Genomic DNA, 16,382 nt, shown 5'->3' on the forward strand with positions numbered 1-16,382 from the left:
ATAATGAGGTGTTAAGCAGAATGCCAAAGCTGCCTTTTCCATACAGTAGCGGTGTTTTCGCTTGCTTTTATTGCTCGGACAGTCTGATCTTGGGGAGAAAAATGTGAAGATGCATTTTAGATGGAAAGCAGTGTAACCAAGGTGTGCTGACACGCATATAAGACTGGATATAACAAAAGTGCATAGCTGTTCAGGCCACATGCATAAACTTTACACCTCCAAAATCAAGCAACGTCAGCATAAAAGAGTTTGTGAGCCCCAAGTTGAGTGACCAAGTATAAACTCAATTATCAGTAACTGTCAAAAATGACTTGAGTGCTTGCAAATGAGTGAATTTAACATTGTAGTACACTGAAAATATTCCCTTCTGCCACATATTACTGGTGTTTGTGCATATTCAAACCTGGTGATTAAAATACATGCAAGACCCAATGACATTTCAAGTCGAAACTGGCTAGACCCATTATGAGGCAGCAATAAGCGTGATTGAAATTTGTGGGCTATGGTGGACTGAATGCATAATATGTTGCTTTGGCTAAAAGCATCTAGTCAATGAATAAATAATAACATCATTGTAAATTTATTTGAGAAACTTGTCCTATATACAGATGTAGTAGTCAAACCATTAAGAGATGGCTAGACAAAGATTAAAAATTTACTTGCAAGAAGGATTCGGTCTGAAACAAGAGAGTGATTGAGATTACAGATCTGTTCCATCACCACCATGTCCTTGAAAAAAATCACTTAACCCCATTTTGCTCTAGGGGAGACACGATACTTGATTCATCAGCTTACCCAGACTAATTTCCCTTTCTTCTCGGGAGTCCAATTCAAAGCTTCACTTCTGATATAGAAGGCCTTTCCAACACATGAAATTAGAGTTAATCACAACATATAATCTATCTATCTATCTATCTATCTATCTATCTATCTATCTATCTATCTATCTATCTATCTATCTAAATTAATCACCTACCACAGTAACACTTCTAATCAGTCTTTTCGTCGATGAGTTCTCATGCCAACTGACTTAAAAAGTGTGTCCACAATGCAATATTTACTTGTTTTGAGAAGGTCATTATTATTCAAAAGAGCCCAATTTTCTGGGTTATCAACCCTGACAATGGCAAAATCAATCAACTCTCTACTTCCACACACACACACACTTTCTCTCTACTGCTAATAATGTAGATCATGACCATGATGATGACGCTGATGATTGTAACAGCAGAGATAAACAAGGCCTCTGTTTTAATATAAAGGAAACATTTTATATTTACAATCTATAATGCATAGCATTCAGTATATATCATGGCTTAACTGGCTATACATTTGTTTCTTATGCAGTTTTGTTGTTCCAATGATAAATGCTAAATACATAAATGCAAATGTAACTGGATTATTTATAGCTGTTTAACTGCTGAAATGGCTTTTGTCACAAAAACACAGAGACTCATCATTATGCTGTTCCTTTTGGTGTCTCAGTGCCAGAAATATGTCAACACTTGGAGGTCTTACTCTGCAATTTAAATGTATTACGTTGCAGTTCCTAAAAACAAACACAAAACAGCATTTACAACCCATTGTACTTGCATAATCTGACTTTTTACATGTTAAACAGCATTCAATATAGACTTAGAGGAACGGTTTACCCAAAAATGAATATTTGCAATGATTGCTAGTATTTACAATCCTCTGCAGTGAATGGGTGCCGTCAGAATGAGAGTCCAGACAGCTGATAAAAACATGACAGTAATCAATTAACATCTTGTGAAACAAATCCACCATTAAGGCATTTTAACTTTATACAGTTGCCTCTGGCCAAAGAAGTCCATAATCCATAATAACACTTCCAGTAAAAAAAGTCCATCTCCTGTTGTCTCTCACATCAAAATGCACCCATATATTTGTTAAGAGCTGTTTTGGACTGTTTTTAGACTTTTTCACTGGAGAAAGCAATACTATGGATTTTGGTCTCATATTTTAGCTGGAAGCAACAGTTTGGTGTTAAAAACGTTTTAATGGTGGATTTGTTTCTTACAAACATGCAGCTTTTCTCTTCACAAGACATTAACTGATGTACTGGAGTGGTGTGAATTATTGTGATGTTTTTATCAGCTGTTTGGACTCTCATTCTGACGGCACCCATTCACTGCAGAGAATCCACTCGTGAACAAGTGATGACATGTGTCCAAATCTGTTCCCATGAAGAAACAAACTCATCTACATTTTGGATGGCATGAGGGTAAGTACAATTTTAGCAAATTTTATTTTGGGTGAACTACAACTTTAATCATTCGTAATAACACAAGATTCATGTATTAAGAAGCAAAATGTAGAATTCATGCTCCATTTCATTCACCAAAGCAAATTTTTATTTCATTTGGTACTAATTTGCTCGCTGCATGCTCCTATATCTTCATGCATATATACAGTACTTCATCTTGGCTGGGAAAACAGAGAGAATTGCTGATGAGACTAGAGGAGTCTAGCTAATGACAAAATCTCTGCCGTTCTCTCTACGCTATTGACGCTACTTAAGCAGCAGAGGCAGAGAACATATGGTTGCATCTATCACTAACTTGTCAAGATTCACCCTGAAAGTTGCTGTTTATAATTAGCTGAGCGATTAAATGACAGGGAGGCTGACAGCAGTGGAGGGGCTGAGTTAGATCTGTGGAGGGGTTGGCACTGGGGAAGACTATTGATCCGGTGTCATTCTGCAAAGACCAAGCAGCAGAGTAAGCTCCGATCTAGAGATACAGTATGTTCACATATCATCAGCACACACACATACACATTTATCTGACTGAGCAAACTTGCTGCACATCTGTAGATGGAAGTTGGTGTGCAAGGATAGAATTACTGAAGCATTAACCGTGTTTGATATAGTCCAGGGAGTCTGCAGGTTTTATAAAGAAAAATTTAAGACAGTCTCAAGATCTTTTTAAGGCCTAGTAAAGAAAACTTCAGGAATAAATTAAAGGTAACACTATAGTATAATGTGGTCTCAAAATGTATGTAAATGTCTAGAGACTTCAAAGATTAAAAATACAACTTCCAAAACATCATTACTTTTTACACACTTTTTACATAATTTTTACAGTTCACACACCAAAAAACAAAAAAAAAAGGCTCGACTAGAATATGGAAATAAACTGTACCTTCTGATCATGCGGCAAAAACATTCCTCAAAAACAGTATTCTTTTCCTCATTACAATATTCATTTTTTAAAAAAAAATTTAATCAAAAATTTTATTTTTTTATTTTTTTATTACAGTGAGTGAATATCTGCCAACCAGCACAGAACGATAAAAGTTTGCATACTTCATTGATAAATATTTGTCCATTCTTTAAGTATAAACTCACTTCATTTAGTTCAATTTTTTAGAAAACAAAACTTCAACTATCTTCATCATACATCAAATAAATGTATCCTGATTTATGGATGTTAAGATATTTGTACTGGAATACAAAGCAAAAATACTGAGGATGGCGATGCATGCAACATTAAAGCCATGACTATAAAAATACTTTATGCTATGATTTAAGATTTAAGGACAAATTAAGAGACATTTAAAAAAAGCAGTCGCACGTAGACCTTAAAAATGAACACATAAACCTCAAGTTAAAAGATGATCTCTGGACACCACCACATAACAAATATACTACTAACAGTGACAACAGCAGCATAAATAAAGTCAGCAAAATAATACCCTATAATAGCAACTGCATAATTTATTCATGCTGCAATGCATGCTAAATCAGCAACATTGTTCAATATGAAATTATTTGTTCATACTGCTCTGGGAGAAAAGTTAGAGGACAACATGTGGGTCTAACATGAAGATCACATGCAGAGTCACTAAAAATGAAGTAATTCACATTTCCTGGTGACGCAGAATGTTCCATATGCTGCATAAAATGTAATTGCTTTTCTACAGTATAAAATGAACACAATATTATAACATGAGCTAAGCATTCGGGAATCACTTGACAGCTTTTGTCATTAAGAGGTTAATTAGTCATTTTCAGAGTAAAACATTTCACTTTAATGGCACAGTGTGTTATCAGATGATCAGTCAGTTATGTTGGCTGAAACATATGTTGATAACCATTTACTTCCCTCCAGGGATCGATATCTTTTAGTTGTGGTGCACAGAGTTTCTTTACACCAGGGAACTCAACTCATTATTTTATGACTGTAATTTAATTGGTTTGGCAGATATCCATTGATTTTGTCCTTTTCATAGGTCCTCATTTATAGCTGTGGGAGAGAGATGATCTCTGAGGAGCCAATTAAACTGACCACCTCAACATCAATAACTGATAAGGAGGAGACAAAAAGCATCATAATATTCCTTGTTCAGCGATGATGAAGAGTTTGTTTCCACTAATCTGAATCAAGGCTTTTGAAACTGGGATTTGAAAATGATCCAATAATTGGGATAAGGTGTCTGATTTGACAGATTTTGATTTCGATATTATCAAACAAATCAACTTATTTTATCGAGAACATCAGAAAAACCTATCATTTTAACTTTATCATCAATGAAAGCAATATTACCCATTAAAAAATTTAAATCTAGTGATATTATTTAAAAAATCACCACATTATCCAATACATATCACAATTATTTCAAATTTTAAATAAATTAAAATATACTAATATATTAAAAAAATCAATACAAAACATTCAAATAGTGTGATTTTTTTTAAATATAAATACAAAAATGTAAAATTTTGCATAAAAACTGAGTATAATCAACAATAAAAAATAAAACTCACCAAAACTCACAACAAAAACTTTAAAAATATATACATTTCAAATAAACGCTGTTCTTTTGATCTTTCTATTCATCAAAGAATCCTGAAAAAAAAATGCACAAAGATATTAAGCTGTTTTCAACATTGATAATAATCAGAAATGTTTCTTGAGCAGCAATCAGCATATTAGAATGATTTCTGAAGGATCATGTGACACTGTAGACTGGAGCGATGATGCTGAAAATTTAGCTTTACATCTCAAGAATAAATTACATTTTAAAATATATTAACATAGAAAACAGTTATTTTAATTGCTAATAATATTTCACAATTTTACAGTGTTTTTAATCAAACAAATGCAGCCTTGGTGAGCATAAGAGACATATTTCAAAAACATCTTCGCATCCTCAAACTCTTAGTATACGATGCAGAAATATAAAGCAGCAGGAACGACCCTCTTCCAAGTGAGAAACTCAGTTCAATCAGATGTGAAACTTATGAGACATTTTAAGTTAAATATGTGACAATGAGCCCCTTCAGAATATTGTATCAGTTGAAAAGGCTCAGAAATAAGGTTCTGCTTATTCAGAGTTCTCTCAGAAGAGATGTATTAAAATAATATGCATATGAAAGCAAGGCCAATCACAGTGTAGTAGATGACATTACCACCAAATAAAACATGACCTCACATCAATGCACTATGGGATTTAAACCGGATCTCTTGTTCTCTATATCATGCCGCAAAACAAACTTTAATTCTATAAAGAAGTAGCTGCATGTAGGTGGAACTACACTTTACCTCACCTGAAGGGTCCTCTTGTACCACAGGGAATAACTATCATAAGTTTGCTATATCAGCCATAAACCATGTGGCCCTGCTGAAATGGATTCTCCGCTGGCTGCATATAACCACAAAAGAGCAATAATCATCATTATCAGGTAATAAGCAGAGGTTTCTTATTGTAGTGAATGTCTGTGTGTAAATGATAGTCATTGCAGAAGGAACTACTGGGAAAAACAGAGCTATGATCATAGAGTGCCCTTTAGGTGGCTCTTCTGCAATAAATCAATGCTGCGTAAATCATATCATACCCTTCATGTAATAGTCATATTGGGAAAGCAATAAAAAAAGATGGAAACAAAGAAAATATTCCAGTACTTACATCAGACTTTCATTTCCAGGTAGCATAGCAAGGCCAGTTTAATGATATAGCACTTTTCACAATAATTCAAAGTGCTTTATATAAAGAGGTGAGTGGTGAGGAAAGAGAGAAAAAGATAAAGATCCGTAAAAATTTATATGAAAAACAATAATGAAAAACTTTAATTAAACATTTTTCTTACCTTTTGCATTTTGAAAAATGGCTTTTCAAGTCAATTACTGTAAAAAAAAAAAAAAAAAAAAAAAAGAGGTCATAAATTCATAAATTGCCTTTTGCCAGATCAAGGAAGATTAATAAAAATTAACATACTGATGTATTCTGAACTGCTCTTCCACTTCCTGTCATTGCATACAAAAAATGACTTCAATAAAACTTCAAAAAAGCATTTCTACTATTTAATGTGGCAAGATGAATAATATATGACAAATGTTTTTAAGAAAATATGCACTGTTGTGTAGAGGTAAATGAGCATTTTAATGGGGAATCAAAATTCACAGCAAAACAATTAAAAATACATCAGTTAATAATAATATATTTATAATAAAACAATTAATAATAAAGGTTTTTTATATGAATGAGACTGGTTTTGTGTGTACAAGTTTAGTATACTAAAAGTACAATTGCAGCGTATTTTTTACTACGTATATAAATGTGACCCTGGACCACAAAACCAGTCTTAAGTGTACATTTTTCGAAATTGAGATTTATACATCATCTGAAAGCTGAATAAATAGGCTTTCCATTGATGTATGGTTTGTTAGGAGGACAATATTTGGCCGACATACAACTATTTGAAAATCTGGAATCGAAACATCAAAAAAAAAATCAAAATATTGAGAAAATCGTCTTTAAAGCTGTCCAAGTGAGGTCCTTTGCAATGCATATTACTTATCAAAAATTAAGTTTTGATATATTTATGGTAGGAAATTTACAAAATATCTTCATGGAACATGATCTTTACTTAATACCCTAATGATTTTAGGCATAAAAGAAAAATCAATAATTTTGACCCATGCAATGTATTTTTGGCTATGGCTGCAAATATATCCCAGCAACTTAAGACTGCTTTTGTGCTCCAGGGTCACAAATGTGTAAATGTACTGGTAGTATACTAAGCATGAAATAAATGTATTTCAAATACATTTTAGTATATTTATTTTACATTAGGGTAGCCCATCTTCACAAATGAATTTTGGCATGAAATCAACACTGATTAGCTTGTTGGCTCGGCACATTCCAGCAGTAATCGCTCTGTCACTGATATAATGGCGAAAGCAACTCTCAAGGGTCAGTGAAAAATATTTCTCCACCACAGGCATGAGTCTCACTTCAGATGTGATGGTGTTTTGTAGCAGCAGGACTTCTCTTTGCGTTCATTCGTGTCTCGGAGGCCTGTGCGTTGCTGTTGAGTGCTTTGGACAGGTGCCACGTCACTGAATTGCGTTCCTCTTACACCTGCACAATCTGTTCAGCAACAATCCCATCAGCCCACGGCGAGCTTGAACAAGACCTGCAGAACAAACACATTACTCCCTGACAGGGTAAATGCTGTTTGACTCTGAGCATCTTTATAGCTCCATTCCAAATTGAATAAACTGCCTTGCTGTATATTACAGAAGTACAGTAGGCAGCGATCTTCTAAGATGACATCCTAACTGAAAAGAAATCTCATTGGCAGAGATGATGTGCTGTAAAAACTCCTCAGATTTCTAAAGATTTGGGATATGTTCAAAAACATTACACAGATTTTCCCCTTCAGAAAATGCTTCTTCACAGGCAACAACTCAAATATCACTACCATGTGAAGTGTACAGAGAATATATTAATTAACCATTTATTTCAAATGAGAATGAGACACTCTAAAAGTTCACACACAGCACAAACAAAACAGATCATATTTTATTACTAGCGCATTTTAATTATTATTTAAAAATATTATTTTCATTAATGTTTTTCTGTTTTAAATGAATTCAGAAAAATAATTCAACAACTCAAAACTACTTTTTTGAGGTCACATATGTAGATGCTGTTCTGGTACAGACCTTAGCCACTTTTTCTTCTTATTGATCACACTAAAGAAAATATTAAATAAATAACAGATAGGTAAATAAATACATATGTACATACATAATATACAAATAAGTGTAGGTGAAAAATAAATACACAACTAAATAGTGTATACAATAAGTGTAGGTTAAAATAAATAAATAAATAAATAAATGATAGTGTATAAAATAAGTGTAGGTACAAGTAAATACATAATACTATGTAAAAAAGTGCAGGTTAAAATAAAAATAATATTGTGTAAAATAAGTGTAGGTGAAAATAAATAAGTGAATATATAAGTACACACATACATATGTAAATAAATAAATAAATAATAGTATTTGTGTAAATAAGTGTAGGTGAAAAACAAACAAACAAATAAATAAATAAATAAATAAATAAATAATATTTATGTAAATATGCATTGTTGAAAATAAATCCATTATTATATGGTCTGTTCAAAACAAGCCCATTTTAAAAATATTACAGAAGCACTGCAGAGATGCAGTGGTGGGAATGGATGTTCTTATTAATAACAGACACCCTTCACTGCTCAGATAAATTCACCTTTGCTTGCACCTTCTTTCTTGTACAAATTACCGTCATCCACACTGCGTTCCGCTTTGCTGATTCCTCCTCCTCTACGACCTTCACCAAAGGTTGCACAAAGACATATAATTTCTATCTGTCTTTACACAGACCTGGACAAATATTTACTAAATGGCAAAACCTCCACCTTCTTTTCAAACAATCATGGGTTCAATTCCCAGCGAATGCAAGAACTGAAAAATCGTCTACATTGAATGCAATGTAAGTCACTTTGAATAAAGGCATCTGCCAAATGCATGAATGCAAAATCTTTATCATAATGGTAAACGTAAATCTAGACTGTATTAATCACTAGCATTTGGCTCTGTGTTCCGTAGCACTACAATTCCTCTGAACAAAACGCAAAACATCACCGACCTCAAAGCAAAACTGACATCTCAGATTGGAAATGGCACACAAAAGTTTACAGCTCGCGAAGAAAATAGGGCAAAGTAACTAGAGTCTATTAATAAATCAGGAAAATGATTCAAACAAACTCAAAAAACATTCGTATAATTAGTGGTGCTTTCTGAGTCAAACATCACTATCACTGTTGCTCAGCCATAAGGATAGGGATTATTTGAACAAACCTAAAAATACAAATGCTTCAAATCACTAAATGTGCCCTATTAGTGTTTTAAGGCAACAAACATACTTGACTTTCAGATGAGAAAACAGCACAAAAAAGCTAATCTAGAGACCAAAATATCACTCTTTTCACTTGAGGCAGCAAGTAATTGTGATGTTCAGCTGCAGAGGTAGAAGAAAGATACAAGTGAGCAAGACTGGAGAAATATAAGCAGAGGACAGTAGGGCATCAGCAATATTTGAGCTTATATAATAGTGCTGTGTAAGAGTATGTGCCTATATATGAATGCAGAGCCACTATGGCAGAATGTCTGATGGATTATTCATGAGTAAAAGTCATGTGATTATTGAAGATGTGATGCTTTTGAGCCACAGTCAGGGCAATGTTTGATAACACATATTTACTTATTATATGGCAGCGGTTATTTGCACTAAATAGCAATAGAGGCTATTTACGGTGCAAATAGTGATGGATCCTATTTTCACTAAGTGAAAATAGCAGTATTTTTAACCATATGCTAAGTGCAGATAGGGATATAGATTATATTTACACTTTGTTAAAATAGCAGGATTTTCTGTTATTTATACTACTTATTGCAAATAGTGGCAATTATCTGCACCTCAGTATTGTAGTACATTATAAAACAGTACACAAAAATAATGTACTGAGTGCAAATTATAAATTGAATTCAAATTAAAAAATGGATCCTGCCTTATTGGGACAATAAATCCCTCCCTACACCTACCCTAACCCTACCCGTCACTTTATTTTCAACTTTTTGATTATTTCTGTCATTTTTATTGAAAATAAATGCCTTTCTGATTTGATATGAGATTTGAAAAGGGAGAAAAAAAAGTAAGGTAAAAGGCGGATTCGAACCCGGGTCGATCACGTCAAGAAGACTACAGTACACGCTTTACCATCGATGTCACTGAAACTGATGATAGTTTGCAGTCTTTTATATTCTTAACCATCCCTATCACACGTTTGTGGTTGGGGCTACTGTAAATAGCCTCTGCCAACAAAGAGGGCTATTTGCACTTAGTGTAAATAGACACTCTGTTATTATATCCCTTATGGATTTTGATTGGATGAAAAAAGAAAAGATGTAGAGAAGCTGAAAATTAAAGGACGTGTGTTAAGGTGAAAGAAGGGCAGAGGAAGAACAAAGAACTCTGAGATTCAGTTCAATCCCTCTTCAGGATCCTTTGAAACACTGGACTGGAGTAAAGAGTAGAGATGAGCTGCTTTCAAAGATCTCTGACTAATGTGAAACTAAACCAGCATGTGCTCTTGACTAACTGCTTTCATCACACCGTGTGCTTGACAGATAGACAGAGTGATGGGTGGACTGATGGACAGACAGGACAAACAAACAACACATAGAAAGAACAAATGAAGGAACGATAGAAAGAACAACAGACAGAAAGAATGAATGATAGAAAGGTAAACAGAATGATAGAATGTTAAACAAAAGAACAATCGACAGAAAGAACCCCAGATAGAAAGAAAGAGCTAACAAAAGAAAGAACGAAAGAAAACCACAAAAAGAATGAAATGCAGAAGAGAAATAACGACATGGAAAAAAACAGACAGAACGATCAACAAAGATTGAAAAAACAATCAATAGAAAGAACGACAGATAGAATGAAATTTATAATAGAAAAACGAAGGTCAGTTAAAGAACTAATGCTCATTAAACTGATATATAGAAAGCTAGATAGAAAGAATGACAGAAAGAACGAACGAACGACAGAAACAAAGAAAGAGCGATAGAATGATATATAGAATGCTAGAAAGAATGAATGATAGAAAGAATTACAGATAGAAGGATATATAGAATGCTAGATAGAAAAGACGACATACAGAGAATGAACAATATAACAAATGATAGAACAACAGATAGAAAGAACAACCAAAAGAATAGATATAAAGAATAACTGACAGAAAGAAAGAACAATGGAACAATCGATAGAAAGGACGACTGATAGAAAGAGCGATCAACAGAAAAAGAATGACAAAGAATTAGTGATAGAAAGAGAGAACGAACATACAGATAGAATAGATCGAAAGAATAAATAACAGAAAGAAAGAACAATATATAGAATTATCAATAGACAGACAGACAGACAGATAGATAGATATACTCCCTGCTGTAATACATAAAAAATGCATGAAAATATACATAAATGTATGAACTTGCTCTCAGATATCTGTACAGAGAGTCTCACTGGATATCATTTCACCTCTCTGAGAGGACGGCTGGGAACAAAGCACTATGATTATGGTGAACGGATACGTTTAGATTAAACATATAATTCAAAAAGCCAGGATGGGAAAACACATGGTTTCTCTGAAGAAAATGCATGTGTAAAAATCACCACCATGACGTCAGGGCGTTGCTATGTGGTTGCCAGGGTGTTGTTGAGGGTTGCTCATTCTCAATAGCTAAAAATGTGCCTCCAGTGTAAGTCTGTAGAATTTTTACAAGTTTTATCTTCTGCCAAGTGGAAATCTTGCATCTGATTGCTTAGAAAATGCAACAAGTCACATGATTTGAGACATAATTGACATCTGTAGGACAAATCAATGAGCAACAGTAACAGTGATGGTCGCATTAGCAAACAGCACTAACGAGGCAGAATGAATCCGTTTTATAGAATTGCAAACACCTCTCTCTGACAGCTCCATCATTTACAGTAGATTCATCATCAGTAATGAAATATATTTGGCAACTCGCTGACAAAAATATAGTAGATGCATCTGAAGTTCTGTCAGAGTTTGTGAAAATGACACAAACACAAACAAACCATCCATCTCTCAGACAGTTGTGCTGGGTGAATTATGCATAACACATTACCGGATCATTATCTATATTTGATGATAGCTTCCTTCCCCGATCTCCTCTCTGTCCTGGGGCTCCTGCAAGAGAGCCTTTACACTTTACCAGACAATAAACACTACCACAGATAACAAAATAATCCATAAACATTGTCAGAATTTGTTGTATTATAATGTAGCATAATGTACCAGCAGGGACTAACTACCACAGCTAACCAGCTAAACCAGCAGCAGTGAGGAAGACTGATCTGAGAGCTGCTGTGGTAACTGGAGGCTGATCGTATCTCAGAAGGTCATCAGCTGAAGCCAGTTGGGCCGCAGTGGAATGATTTATTCCACAATGTCTGGCTCTGTTGGCACCTGACACGCTCAGCCCTCGGCATGCCAGCGGCCCTCTTCCTCACTGCCGGTGACACTGCAGGCACATCCAACGCCTGGGAACCCACAGAATCTGCCCTTTTTCTTGCAGTGACTAAAACTTTAAACTTAAGCATATTAACGGTATGTTCTTCCACCTGCATCTCTTCTGATGAAAGTTCACACGGTGAATCTCATGAATACATATGCAGGTCACATTTCACCCTAAAAAAAAAACATTTTACAGAAAAAAATGAAGCCTATTTCGGATTGATTGCATGGTGACAATTTAGAGTTATGAAGAATTTGTTATTACCATGAATTAGTCTTTTGTAATTCTCATATTATGGTTAATTCTGAGTTTGTATCTCACAACATTTTTTTTTTTTGGCCCCGAAAGTAAAAATTAAAAAGCCAATTGTAAGTCTATATCTCATTATTATATATATATATATATATATCTCATTATTATATATATATATATATATATAATATATATATCTATATATATATATATATATATATATATATACTGTATATATCTAATTCTATTTTAAAGTTCAATATTTGTGCTTAATTATTATGAACATAATCTACAATCCTTAGAAACATAAAAATCATAATTAAACATAAAAAACAAGCTAAAATATCAAAAAAAATTAACAATCTCAAAATATCCTAAAAATCCTAATTTATGTTTAGCTAAGTATCCAAAGCGACTACAGTCATTAATATCAGGCTCTATCATATCTTGCTAAGCATAATCTACAACTCAAAAACAAATAACACAATGAACAAAAAATGAAAAAACACAAAGTAAAATAGAAGTATAATAATTGTGAAAGAACACAAGGTACAATCTAAGTATTTTCATTTTGGGAAACAGCAGAATAATAAATGTGATTTGATGTTATTAAGCCAAGGCACTATACATCCATCAACATTTAAATAATGGCCATCTTAAACACAGGGAAACCAGCGGTGCAATATAAAGGGAGCTTTGAGACTGTAACTGTGGCCTTGAGTGAACTGTTATTTTACGGTAATGTCTCATAAAAGGCCTCTTACTGGAAATAAATGCATTTGAACTGCATCTCATTGGTCACTAGTGCCATGAAAGGATCACCGTTGGTTATTAATGTTGCCAGAGATGGCAATGACCCTGTCAACGGCCCTTCAGTGACCAGTCGTCATGTCCTTCTATTATAACCCCTGGACTGATGCATTACTGTCAATGCAATATGCGCAGCATGAAATCTGCATCGTTAATCAGGTTGTGCAACACATTTCAATACAGCATCCAGAATGAGAGAGCAAAGTAAATGAATGAGACTGAGAGTTAACACTGACATAATGAAGCATATCTATTAAAATTAATCTGTCGGTAAACCAGTAAAAGCTCAACTGTTACATAAACATCATCGATCAGGTGGTAAAAATAACAATTACTGATCATCCAGCCACTGTTTGGGTTTAATATGATATTGGATTATTATTTGTCACTGATAAACATATGAAAGTCTGTTTCCACCACAGAAAACAAAAGAAAAAATAAAGAAAAAGGGTAATGGCAACTTATCACATAATTCATTTTTTATCCAAAATTTTGAGAAAAAGACTAAAAAAAGTTGCACCCTTTTTTTTTTTTTTTTTTTTTTATTATTATTATTATCTTTTTTTTTTTTTGTGAAAAAACAGAATTGCGAGTTAGAAAGTCAAAATTCTGCATTTATATCTTGGAACTGTGACATTCTCTCAGAAGTTTAAGTCACACAATTCAATTTTTTTCCTCCTGCCATGGAATAAAAAATAAAAAGAGGTTATTGTGACTTATTTTTTGATGTTTTTCCTCAAAATTCTGAGTTCACATATTTAAAATCTTTTTTTTTTTAATAATAAAAAAAAAGTTAATTACAACCTTTTATCTTGTAATTCTGACCTTATTCTTTTGCAATTGCAAATGTATTTCTTGCTATTCTATTAGATTTTTTTTTCTCAGAATTGCAAGGAAAAAATGATGAGATATAAACACAAAATTGTGAGGGAAAAAAAGTCCAAATTGTAAGACAAAAAGCTGCAATTAATTTAATTTTAATTTTTTTTTATAAAGGGGTCATTGGATGCTACATGCACTTTTACAAGTTGTTTGAACTGAAATGTGTGTTGGCAGTGTGTGTACACAACCACCCTATAATCATAAAAATCCACCCAGTGTTTTTTTTTTTAATCTACTAAAATCTTTACTCCTTTCTCAAATCGAGCTGATCTCAGACGCCTGTCTGTGTGATGTCACAAAGACAAGCCCCTCCCATGATAGTTTGATTGACAGTGGACCCTCCTCACAGCACCTTTCCTAATAATTTGCTAATTCAGACAAGCCCGGACGATGTGACTGTGGTCTCTCTGAGAGAAGCTTGGAAGAGAGGGGCGGAGCCAGCAGAGCTCATTAACATTTAAAGGAAAATGTTACAAAACAAAATACCCTTAAAAGATTTGAAATTTGACGAAAAAAAAAAAGGGTCTTTTTTTACACTACCATTCAGAAACTGTTACAGACTTTTCATTAAGACCCTAAAGAATCATATGTTTTGAAGGGAAATGGGCCCCCGATGACCTACCTAAATGCTCATGGTGGAAACAATTCATGATCAGACTCACTATACAGTGACTGAAATGGAGATAAGGTTTTTAATGAATCTTTGCAATCACATTTCACATATTAATTTGACTTCAGTAATCGCAATTAGTCTGCAAGAAAGACAAATAACTAAGGAAATGTTTTTAACATGCACACATTTTACAATAAAATACAAAAAAAACAAAAAACCAAAGAAGTATCTCCTGAGAAAAAGACTTCAGTAATCGCAAAAAAGGTGTTTTGACAGAGACTATTGAGAAGTTTGTTACAGATGTTTCATTAAGAAAAAGTGAAATCTACAGACAAACTACCAGTATCCAACATCAAACTGAGTCTGTAAAACTGCTTCTGAACTGATTTTTGAATACTTGAAAACTTAATTAATCTTATTTATAAAAATTTGAATACTTGAAAACTTAATTAATCTTATTTATAAAAATGAATCAATACAAATAGATTGTAAGTCTGCATCTCTCATGATGGCAGCTGAACCTAAAAGATGGATGACTCTTATGATTCTGCAAATGTTCAATAATTAATTTGAATGAGAATCGTACTTCTTCAGCCAAGTAATATAGAGGAAAACAGCCAAGATTTTAGTTAAATAGACCTAGGCTTTCTGAAGTTCAGTGCAACTGAATGTCAGACTTAAAAATAAAAAATTTACAACAGCTTAGAGTGTTTGTTTTACAATATTAATGTTGACTTCCATTTAGATTAGAAAAGTGCAACTGAATGTCAGACTTAATGATAAACAATCACTTTTAAGCAAATTAAATGCATCACTGAGTCAGTACATGATGATAAAACCTGTGTAGCAAAACATTTGCTGAAACACGTGAGAAAAGCACTATACATCTCTCATACTCAGACACTAGCAAAACAAATAGCCATTTTGCTTATAAAGGCCTGTTGTTAATCAGATTCAATGAGCCTGCAGAAGCACCTCTGCCTAATAGATTCACTAGCCATCAATTAGTTCTATCAGTTTCTAAATGCACTTTAGAAATGTCAATGCAAAGACATAAAAATAACATCTGTTCCAATACCTTGTGAGCTACCTAGATGTCTACAGCCTATATACTAGGGAGCTGTCTTAGATAGCATCTAAAATAAAATATGAACAGGGAGATCAAGAGACTTGACTTACAGTCACATGATGAGACGTTTAAAAATAAGGTAACACTTTACAATAAGGTTCATTAGTTAACTGTATTAGTTAACACGAACTAAGAATGAACAATACTTCTACAGCTTTTACTTATTTCATCAAAAAAAAAAAACAACACACACTAAAACATTAATTTAATTATTAAGTTAATGCACTGTGAACTAACACGAACAAACAAAGATAAATAAATACTGTAACAAATGTATTGTTCATTGTTAGTT

The sequence above is a fragment of the Cyprinus carpio genome, chromosome A13, assembly GCF_018340385.1.
Source record: "Cyprinus carpio isolate SPL01 chromosome A13, ASM1834038v1, whole genome shotgun sequence".
Taxonomy (NCBI): domain Eukaryota; kingdom Metazoa; phylum Chordata; class Actinopteri; order Cypriniformes; family Cyprinidae; genus Cyprinus; species Cyprinus carpio.